The sequence below is a fragment of the Bombina bombina genome, chromosome 10 (assembly GCF_027579735.1).
Source record: "Bombina bombina isolate aBomBom1 chromosome 10, aBomBom1.pri, whole genome shotgun sequence".
Classification (NCBI taxonomy): domain Eukaryota; kingdom Metazoa; phylum Chordata; class Amphibia; order Anura; family Bombinatoridae; genus Bombina; species Bombina bombina.
In genome coordinates this window covers 214918257-214930678 of record NC_069508.1, presented here as the reverse complement: position 1 = coordinate 214930678, position 12422 = coordinate 214918257, and positions in this window count along the sequence as shown.

The window sequence follows — 12422 nt, the reverse complement described above, 5'->3', positions numbered from 1 at the left end:
GGTGTCCAACGTGCAGCACATTTGTCGCTCTCCTTACTTATAGAAACATAGAATATGTCGGCAGATAGGAACCATTCTGCCTATCTAGTCTGCCCAATTTTCTGAATACTTTCATTAGTTCCTGGCCTTATCTTATATCTAGCATAACCTTATGCCTATCCCATGCATGTTTAAACTACTTCACTTTCTCTACCACTTCTGCTGGATGGCTATTCCACCATGTTTCCACTTCCCTCTCTGTAAAGAGAGTGTTTTTTGAGGTTTTTAATTTGAAATGTGCTTTGGTGTCCTTCACTAACGTCTGTACTTTGGAAAATGTCCGCCAAAGCCTTGGTCCGTGCCTATCCCTGGTTGTATGTGTAATGTGACAGAGCATTGTGTAGTTCTTCCGATATCGAGTGTTAGATGAAAAATCTGTTTATTTTTCTGTTTCCATTGATCTCTATGGGGGGGATCCATTACACGGCTGTGATTCTGCAAAGGAAATAAACACGGTATTCATGATAACACGATGCGTAATGACGCTCTTTTCAGACTTGTAATACCTACATTACAAAGAGTGTGCAATAAACATTACTCATGCGCTATTTGCGCACAGCCATTACGCTAATCTAGGTGATAATGAATTGTAATGGTTGACATTTCGGTCCGTACTTGGCTCCATGAGATGATTATATGAAAAATAACAACCGGCTGCTTTCCCCCAAAGGGGCCGGGTACAAGTTGGTGAGTAAAACCTCTTGAGGTTCAGCTGTAGTTTTTTTTTTTGGGGGGGGGGAGTGGTTAGGTTTAGTGTAGGGCTTGCCAAAGAGCTAAATCACGTATGCCCTTTTCAGGGTATTTTTTAAGATGATTTATTTTTTTAGGATAAGGTTTTTAGGTTAGGATTCCTTAAAGATAGTTTTTTTTTTTTTTTGGGGGGGGGGGGTTGGTGGCAAAAATAGCTAAATCACTTCAGAGATCTGCCCAATAAATGCCCTTCTCAGGGCATTTTTTTTGAAGATAGGTTTTTAAGATTAGGTGTTTTTAAAGATAATTTTTTATTTTAGTTTTAGTATGTTTTTTTAGGGGGGCTTTCGTTTAGGGTACTTTAGGGGTCTTGGGGGTAGCTGTTAGGGGGTTATTGCAGTGGGAGTAGTGGCGATTTAGGGGTTAATAGTGAAACGGGGTAGTTTGCAGTAGGGGATGTGGTGGTTTATGGGTTAATAGTGTAGCTAGGTAGTTTGTGGTGGGGATGTGGTGGTCTATGGGTTTATAGTGCAGTAGGTAGTTTGTGGTGGGGATGTGGTGGTCTATGGGTTTATAGTGCAGTGGGTAGTTTGTGATGGGGATGGGGTGGTCTATGGGTTTATAGTGCAGTAGGTAGTTTGTGGTGGGGATGTGGTGGTCTATGGGTTTATAGTGCAGTAGGTAGTTTGTGGTGGGGATGTGGTGGTCTATGGGTTTATAGTGCAGTGGGTAGTTTGTGGTGGGGATGTGGTGGTCTATGGGTTTATAGTGCAGTAGGTAGTTTGTGGTGGGGATGTGGTGGTCTATGGGTTTATAGTGCAGTAGGTAGTTTGTGGTGGGGATGTGGTGATCTATGGGTTTATAGTGCAGTGGGTAGTTTGTGGTGGGGATGTGGTGGTCTATGGGTTTATAGTGCAGTAGGTAGTTTGTGGTGGGGATGTGGTGGTCTATGGGTTTATAGTGCAGTGGGTAGTTTGCGATGGGGTGTGTGGCATTTTAGGGATTAATAGTGTATCAGGGTTAAAAAGTAGGAGGATGTGGAAGTTTAGGCATTTTTATAGTAGGAGGCTTATTGCGATGGGGGCTAATGCACGAGTGACATGTTAGATCTTTTAAACATTACTGCTCCATTGATTTCAGGGAAGTGAGTGTGATGTTGCAAATGCAATATCCTCTGCTTAAGTTTTTGTGTGGGAAAAAGTTACTTTCTAGTAGTTCTATGGCACGACTCTTTCCTATGCTCTGCAAATATTTTATTGGTTCATTTATTACCAAACAATGAGCTCTGGTTGTCTAGTGAGGAGTATTACACCCACTGGTCTCAGATTGTGCGGTGTATGAGTCGGTATTGCGTACCACCACCTGGGTCCTCACATGGAAACAGGGCTGGCTCCAGGGCTGCACTACGGTCGGTGCTGTGGGTTCAGAACACCTAGGCACATCAAGGTGACAGACGCATTAATACAATGCTGATCCTACAGGCAGCAGCGATGAACGAAACCTTCAGCAATAGTCTCACAGGCAAGGGCATTTTACTTGCCAAGCTGCTGCTGTTTTGCCATCACTGAGTTCCAAGAGACCGCCTGACTCCCACAGTGGGATGTCATGTGGGACATCACTAACCATCAATGGAACTGCAGCCTCCGCTCCTCTACCCTACTTCATCCCCATTCACTCAGTGGCGGTTCTAGTAGGGCTAATTGGGGGGAGCTAACAAAGGTGGTGAAAAAGTTGAAATTCACTACACACATAATATATGGAGCCTTTTGCAGCTGAATGAGGGTGCTACAAGTGCCTAAGGAGTTGCGTAGCACCCCCCAGCTCCTCCATAGAACTGCCACTGCATGCTCGGATTCTTGGGAAGAAAATGGACTAATGGTGGCAACTGGCAGGTGTGTGAGGACACTTGGGAGAAACACTGCTGCTGACACCATTTTTTTTAAAACAAAAAAGCACTGGTGAAAAATATATGAGACAAATATGAGATAAAATTGTTGGGGTTGGCACTGGGATTTTTGGGAAACCGTAGACTGTGCCACACTGAATACACCTAACAAACATTGCACTTGGCAGGGGTGCGCTAACTTATGGACCAGTAGTCAGTTGCACGTGGCTAGGTATTTTATCCTCACATGACAACTTTAACAATTCTGTCAGCCACTGAGTTAGTTGGTGACTACAATAATCCCCCTGACAGTCTGATATTTGCCAGCCTGTTCCTGACACAGGAAACTAATAGGGGTCTATTTATGAAGCAGCGGATGTTGCCTCCGACCCACTCCGCTTCAGTTCTATGCAGCTGGGGTTTCATTAGACTGTTCTGATTGCTCTGTAAAGTGTCAAATTAGCCTCTATTGTCTATAAAAATAAATGTTTAATTCAAGTCCAGAAGTAATAATATCTTTTCATATAAACACATCCCTTAAACAACCTGTTTTGTTCTAAGAGACTGACTGGTTAAAGTAACTATCTGCACACATAGCTGTCAGATGCATTTACTCATTTTATGAAAAGGGTTAGCGGACTGACCATAAATATCTCATGGTTGGATCAAAATGAGTCGTTCTCAACCTCCTGCTACTTCGTGTTGGTGATTCTCCTTCAGAAAAGATAACCGCTAACATTGTTTCACATTAATCTGTCTACTACAAAACATTAGATCATAGATTGATTTAATTTTATTTATGATATTAGTGAGTTGATTACGAGCATATCATATATGTCCTTGGCAACAATTTCAGAATACACTGGGTGAACATTTACTATGTGTGTGTGTGCATAAATACCCTTATAAACATAAATACACATGTATACACATCTATATGTACATGCATACACATATTTAGACATGCATATATACGTGTGTGTGTATATGTATATATATATATATATATATATATATATATATATAGCCCTTTTCATTCAAATACCTTGTCATATACCATATACCTATTATAGGGATAGTAAACCCCAACATTTTCTTTTATGATTCAGATAGAACATACAATTTTAAACAACTTTCCAATTTAATTCTATTATCCAATTTTTCTTCATTCTCGTGTTATCCACTGCTGAAGGGACAGCATTGCACTACTGACAGGAAGCTGAAAATATTTAGCCAATCACAAGAGACAAATGTGTGCAGGCACCAATCAGCAGCAGCTCCCACTAGTGTCTGATATGTGCGTGTTCATTTTTTAACAAGGGATACTAAGAGAACGAAGCACATTTGAAAATAGAAGTGAATTTAAAAGTGTCTTAAAATGACCGGCTCTATCTGAATCATGCAAGTTTAATTTTGACTTTCCTATCCCTTTAACCCTCAAAAAATGTAGTTTGTACTCGTATGGTCACGTTTACTTTCAACTTTTGATATGAGCACAAGTTGGCACCAGCATGGCATTTAAAGTTAGCACGCCACTTGTAGCCCACTATCATTTTACCCCTGCCAAACTTTGCCCAAAATGTATGTCTCACAAATGGAGGCGATAAGGCCCAAAGTTGGGGTAATGTGGTATGAAAAGATGTTAGAAACAAGTATTAAAAACAGTGTGGTGTTTAGATTTGTCCCATTGTACAGTGTGTAAGGAAAATAAAAAAAATAACCATCCTTATAGGTGTTAAACAATCTGAATGCCCTTTGTATATGGACGTGATTGCTATACTAGGCATGCACAATTAGTTTACTTTTAATATTTCTCATTCCTCGAGTAAACACAATTTTCCACCATTTTCAAATTTGCAGTCAGGAAGAACAGTAAAGAAATTATTTTCTGTAACAACTAGCGGCCACTTATATCACCTTCTATAAAAGGATTTGAACCATTCTCATACTGAAAATCGCAAAAACTGCTTAGTTACGAGGTTTAAAATATTGCCAAAAGTTCCACCACCTCTGTCTACTGATCACAACAAGGCAATGTCTGATGAAAGTACTGTAAATTACAATCATGAAATGATAGTATGAAATGGGAAAGCCAAGCTCCCATTGTAGACGTTGCGGTCATTATTTCTGGTATCTCGAATTTCATTAGCAGTAGAAGATGTCACTTAAATGGCTATGAAATGCATATACAATACATATGGGCATTTCTCTCTATATAAAACTAGCTATTTTCATAGTTGTAACATGCTACATAAAATGTGAAGCAAAGCAGAGCATTGCCCTCTAGTGTTTAAAACAAAATTTGGAAGCTTAAATTGAATGAAGGTGACAACCAAAATTATTTTGTCCTGTAATTAAAGTATTACAAAAAAAAAGCAAAACATTATGGGCCAAGTGGCAAGCTAATGATTTCGCAGGATGCAATACTTAATATCGCTAAAACATTACCGTGCAACTTAATATTACAAGTCCATGTGTGTATATATATATATATATATATATATAATCTATCTATCTATCTAACTATATATATATATATATATATATATATATATATATATATATATATATATATATTCCTGAAGCAATGGTTATAAAACAAAAAATGGTGTAAATTGAACCCCAGTATATAAAACAATTCAATGTGAAGTTAAGAAATTATGTTCAAGGCTCTCTCAAAATTGACATCATTTACATAATACATTATATTTAAAGCTTTGAAATGAATCCCATTTTGGTATATTTCATGCCACCATTTCACTGCATAATGCGATCATATGAAAAAAATCCTTAACTTTTTCACAAACTTTGAATTTCTCACTGAAATTATTTACATACTGCTTGTGCAATCATAGCACAAATGGTTGTAAAAGCTTCTCCTGGACCCCTTTTTTCAGAAACAGCAATCATGCATGGCTTTGCCATTGCTTTTTGGTAATTAGAATGCCACTAATTGTAGCTGCGCACCACTCTATTATTCCCGGCAGTGTAGGGGTTAATCAGGTAGCTTGTAAAAATAAGTTTAGCTGTAGTGTAGAGATTACGTTCCCACTATAACAATCTGTAGAGGTTTTTTAGGACAAGTACTGGAACTCAAGTGTAGAAAAGCAACAGGAAGCACAGAAAAGTCCAAAAGCAGGGTATCAGAAAAGGGAAAGGCAGAATCAGCGTCAGACAGGCCAAAGGTCAGGGCAGGCGGCAATCAGAGAAGTCAATAATAAGAAAAAGTCACAAGTTCAACAAACAGGATACACAGGAAATAAACGCCAGGAGTTCAGAAGCAGGATGAAAAACAACCAAGCACTGTCTGACAGGCGTTCTCTGCTTATAAAGGGGTTGCTGAATCACATGACCTGGTCTCACTTGTAGGCAGGAGTATATTGAAGTCAATATAAGTGGGTAAAGGACTCAGCGCCATCTTGGTTCCCTCAACTCTTCTTGCCCCTCCCTCCTGCCATGCTCCCGAGCTCCGCCATGGCGACTGGCTTTCCCGCCTGGTGGCTGCCATCTTGGATAGACAAAACTACCGGCAGTGGGTTGAGTTAAAGAGGCTAATGACCAGGGAGCAGGGGCTTCGGGTATCATGATAACCGCAAAATGATTTTGTGAACGCTGCAGAACAGGTGAGTACTGGCATATGTGACACCCACTTAACAACTTCCACGCCTACCATATCCCTCCCAAACAGCTCTTCCCTCCCTCACCCACCAGTGGTCACCTCCATTTAGGTATTGGCAAACAGTCTGCCAATATGAAGTTTTATGGAAAAATTATTTTCTGCAGTGTAGGATTAAACTCCAACCTCCCTGATCCCTCCCAAACAGCTCTCTAACCTTCCTCCCTCTGTCTGTCAGTAACCAGTTTTTATATATTTTGAACTAATTTTATTTTTATTTATAAAAAACTAAAATTGTAAAGTAGCGGCCCCCCTCACCCTTTACACCTCCCCCTTCCAAGTGACCATTTATTAGGGCCCCCCTCTCATAACATATATTTTCTGTGGTGTAACGGATCCCTCCATTAAACCCTTTTCTGCAGTGTAGCTATCTTGCCCACTCTCTCCCATTTCCGCCACCCTCCAGCTATGGACTGTTAAATCGCCTCCCTTCTTACCCTCCCACACCATAAACAGTGATCTACGGCACTACTATTTATGCACTGTTTCACTGTCAGCAAAATGGCAACAGAAAGAGCTTAGGACATCAAAGCCATACAGGGTACTTAAGGGCTAAACGACCAACTCTATATGGCGCAGGTCACATTCCTCATCTCTTATTCTCTTTTCCTCATATTGATCACTCACATTTCTCATCTCTTTTCCTCATATTATTGACTCACATTCCTCACCTCTTTTCCTCATATTAATCACTCACATTCCCCACCTCGTTTCCTCTTATTAATCACTCACATTCCTCATTGTTTTTCCTCATATTATTAATTCACATTCCTCATCTCTTTTCCTCATATTAATCACTCACATTCCTCATCTCTTTTCCTCATATTAATCACTCACATTCCTCACCTCTTTTCCTCATATTGAGCACTCACATTCCTCACCTCTTTTCCTCATATTAATCACTCACATTCCTCATCTCTTTCCTCATATTAATCATTCACATTCCTCACCTGTTTTACTTATATTAATCCCTCATATTTCTCACCTTTATTCCTCATATTAATCACTCACATTCCTCACCTCTTTCCTCATATTAATCACTCACATTCCTCATCTCTTTTCCTCCTATTAATCACTCACATTCCACACCTCTTTTCCTCATATTAATCACTCACATTACTGACCTCTTTTCCTCATATTATTTATTCACATTCCTCTGCTCTTTCCTCATATTAATCACTCACATTCCTCATCTCTTTTGCTCATATTGATCACTCACATTCCTCACCTCTTTTCCTCATATTGATCATTAACATTCCTCATCTATTTTCCTCATATTAATCACTCACATTCCTCACCTCTTTTCCACTTATTGATCATTCACATTCCTCATCTCTTTTCCTCATATTAATCAATCACATTCCTCACCTATTTTCCTCATATTGATCAATCACATTCCTCACCGCTTTTCCTCATATTAATCACTCACTTTCCTCACCTCTTTCCTCATATTGATCTTTCACATTCCTCACCTCTTTTCCTCATATTAATCACTCACATTCCTCACCTCTTTTCCTCATATTAATTACTTACATTCCTCACCTCTTTTACTCATATTATTCATTCACATTTCTCATCTCTTTTCCTCATATTATTCATTCACATTCATCATCTCTTTTCCTCATATTATTCATTCACATTCCTCACCTCTTTTCCTCATATTGATCATTCACATTCCTCACCTCTTTTCCTCATATTAATAACTCACATTTCTCACCTCTTTTCCTCATATTAATCATTCACATTCCTCACCTCTTTCCTCATATTGATCATTCACATTCCTCACCTCTTTTCCTCATATTAATCATTCATATTCCCCACCTTGTTTCCTCTTATTAATCACTCACATTCCTCATCGTTTTTCCTCATATTATTAATTCACATTCCTCATCTCTTTTCCTCATATTAATCATTCACATTCCTCACCGCTTTTCCTCATATTAATCACTCACATTCCTTATCTCTTTTCCTCATATAAATCACTCACAATCCTCACCTCTTTTCCTCATATTGAGCACTCACATTCCTCACTTCTTTTCCTCATATTAATCACTCACATTCCTCATCTCTTTCCTCATATTAATCATTCAAATTCCTCACCTGTTTTACTTATATTAATCCCTCACATTTCTCACCTTTATTCCTCATATTAATCACTCACATTCCTCACCTCTTTCCTCATATTAATCACTCACATTCCATCCTCATCTCTTTTCCTCATATTAATCACTCACATTCCTCACCTCATTTCCTCATATTAATTACTCACATTCCACACCTCTTTTCCTCATATTAATCACTCACATTCCTGACCTCTTTTCCTCATATTATTTATTCACATTCCTCAACTCTTTCCTCATATTAATCACTCACATTCCTCATCTCTTTTCCTCATATTGATCACTCACATTCCTCACCTCTTTTCCTCATATTGATCATTCACATTCCTCATCTATTTTCCTCATATTAATCACTCACATTCCTCACCTCATTTCCTCATATTAATTTCTCACATTCCACACCTCTTTTCCTCATATTAATCACTCACATTCCTGACCTCTTTTCCTCATATTATTTATTCACATTCCTCAACTCTTTCCTCATATTAATCACTCACATTCCTCATCTCTTTTCCTCATATTGATCATTAACATTCCTCACCTCATTTCCTCATATTAATTACTCACATTCCACACCTCTTTTCCTCATATTAATCACTCACATTTCTGACCTCTTTTCCTCATATTATTTATTCACATTCCTCACCTCTTTCCTCATATAAATCACTCACAATCCTCACCTCTTTTCCTCATATTGAGCACTCACATTCCTCACTTCTTTTCCTCATATTAATCACTCACATTCCTCATCTCTTTCCTCATATTAATCATTCAAATTCCTCACCTGTTTTACTTATATTAATCCCTCACATTTCTCACCTTTATTCCTCATATTAATCACTCACATTCCTCACCTCTTTCCTCATATTAATCACTCACATTCCATCCTCATCTCTTTTCCTCATATTAATCACTCACATTCCTCACCTCATTTCCTCATATTAATTACTCACATTCCACACCTCTTTTCCTCATATTAATCACTCACATTCCTGACCTCTTTTCCTCATATTATTTATTCACATTCCTCAACTCTTTCCTCATATTAATCACTCACATTCCTCATCTCTTTTCCTCATATTGATCACTCACATTCCTCACCTCTTTTCCTCATATTGATCATTCACATTCCTCATCTATTTTCCTCATATTAATCACTCACATTCCTCACCTCATTTCCTCATATTAATTTCTCACATTCCACACCTCTTTTCCTCATATTAATCACTCACATTCCTGACCTCTTTTCCTCATATTATTAATTCACATTCCTCAACTCTTTCCTCATATTAATCACTCACATTCCTCATCTCTTTTCCTCATATTGATCATTAACATTCCTCACCTCTTTTCCTCATATTGATCATTCACATTCCTCACCTCTCTTCCTCATATTAATCACTCACATTCCTCACCTCTTTTCCTCATATTGATCATTCACATTCCTCATCTCTTTTCCTCATATTAATCAATCACATTCCTCACCTATTTTCCTCAAATTGAGCCCTCACGTTCCTCACCTCTTTTCCTCATATTAAACACTCACATTCATCACCTCATTTCCTCATATTAATTACTCACATTCCACACCTCTTTTCCTCATATTAATCACTCACATTTCTGACCTCTTTTCCTCATATTATTTATTCACATTCCTCACCTCTTTCCTCATATTAATCACTCACATTCCTCATCTCTTTTCCTCATATTGATCATTCACATTCCTCACCTCTTTTCCTCATATTGATCATTCACATTCCTCATCTATTTTCCTCATATTAATCACTCACATTCCTCACCTCTTTTCCACTTATTGATCATTCACATTCCTCATCTCTTTTCCTCATATTAATCAATCACATTCCTCACCTATTTTCCTCAAATTGAGCCCTCACGTTCCTCACCTCTTTTCCTCATATTAATCACTCACATTCCTTACCTCTATTCCTCATATTGAACACTCACATTCCACATCTCTTTTCCTCATATTAATCACTCACATTCCTCACCTCTTTTCCTCATATTATTCATTCATATTCCTCATCTCTTTTCCTCATATTAATCACTCACATTCCTCATCTCTTTTCCTCATGTTAATCACTGACGTTCATCACCTCTTTTCCTCATATTAATCATTCACATTCCTCACCTCTTTTCCTCATATTGATCACTCACATTCCTCACCGCTTTTCCTCATATTAATCACTCACTTTCCTCACCTCTTTCCTCATATTGATCTTTCACATTCCTCACCTCTTTTCCTCATATTAATCACTCACATTCCTCACCTCTTTTCCTCATATTAATTACTTACATTCCTCACCTCTTTTCCTCATATTATTCATTCACATTCCTCATCTCTTTTCCTCATATTATTAATTTACATTCATCATCTCTTTTCCTCATATTATTCATTCACATTCCTCACCTCTTTTCCTCGTATTAATCATTCACATTCCTCACCGCTTTTCCTCATAATAATCACTCACATTCCTTATCTCTTTTCCTCATATTAATCACTCACAATCCTCACCTCTTTTCCTCATATTGAGCACTCACATTCCTCACTTCTTTTCCTCCAATTAATCACTCACATTCCTCATCTCTTTCCTCATATTAATCATTCAAATTCCTCACCTCTTTCCTCATATTAATCACTCACATTCCATCCTCATCTCTTTTCCTCATATGAATCACTCACATTCCTCACCTCATTTCCTCGTATTAATTACTCACATTCCACACCTCTTTTCCTCATATTAATCACTCACATTCCTGATCTCTTTTCCTCATATTATTTATTCACATTCCTCACCTCTTTCCTCATATTAATCACTCACATTCCTCATCTCTTTTCCTCATATTGATCACTCACATTCCTCACCTCTTTTCCTCATATTGATCATTCACATTCCTCATCTATTTTCCTCATATTAATCACTCACATTCCTCACCTCATTTCCTCATATTAATTACTCACATTCCACACCTCTTTTCCTCATAGTAATCACTCACATTCCTGACCTCTTTTCCTCATATTATTTATTCACATTCCTCAACTCTTTCCTCATATTAATCACTCACATTCCTCATCTCTTTTCCTCATATTGATCATTCACATTCCTCACCTCTTTTCCTCATATGGATCATTCACATTCCTCATCTATTTTCCTCATATTAATCACTCACATTCCTCACCTCTTTTCCTCATATTGATCATTCACATTCCTCATCTCTTTTCCTCATATTAATCAATCACATTCCTCACCTATTTTCCTCAAATTGAGCCCTCACGTTCCTCACCTCTTTTCCTCATATTAATCACTCACATTCCTCACCTCATTTCCTCATATTAATTACTCACATTCCACACCTCTTTTCCTCATAATAATCACTCACATTCCTGACCTCTTTTCCTCATATTATTTATTCACATTCCTCACCTCTTTCCTCATATTAATCACTCACATTCCTTATCTCTTTTCCTCATATTGATCATTCACATTCCTCACCTCTTTTCCTCATATTGATCATTCACATTCCTCATCTATTTTCCTCATATTAATCACTCACATTCCTCACCTCTTTTCCACTTATTGATCATTCACATTCCTCATCCCTTTTCCTCATATTAATAAATCACATTCCTCACTTATTTTCCTCAAATTGAGCCCTCACGTTCCTCACCTCTTTTCCTCATATTAATCACTCACATTCCTTACCTCTATTCCTCATATTGAACACTCACATTCCACACCTCTTTTCCTCATATTAATCACTCACATTCCTCACCTCTTTTCCTCATATTATTCATTCACATTTCTCATCTCTTTTCCTCATATGAATCACTCACATTCCTCATCTCTTTTCCTCATGTTAATCACTGGCGTTCATCACCTCTTTTTCTCATATTGATCATTCACATTCCTCATCTCTTTTCCTCATATTAATCATTCACATTCCTCACCTCTTTTCCTCATATTAATCACTCACAATCCTCACCTCTTTTCCT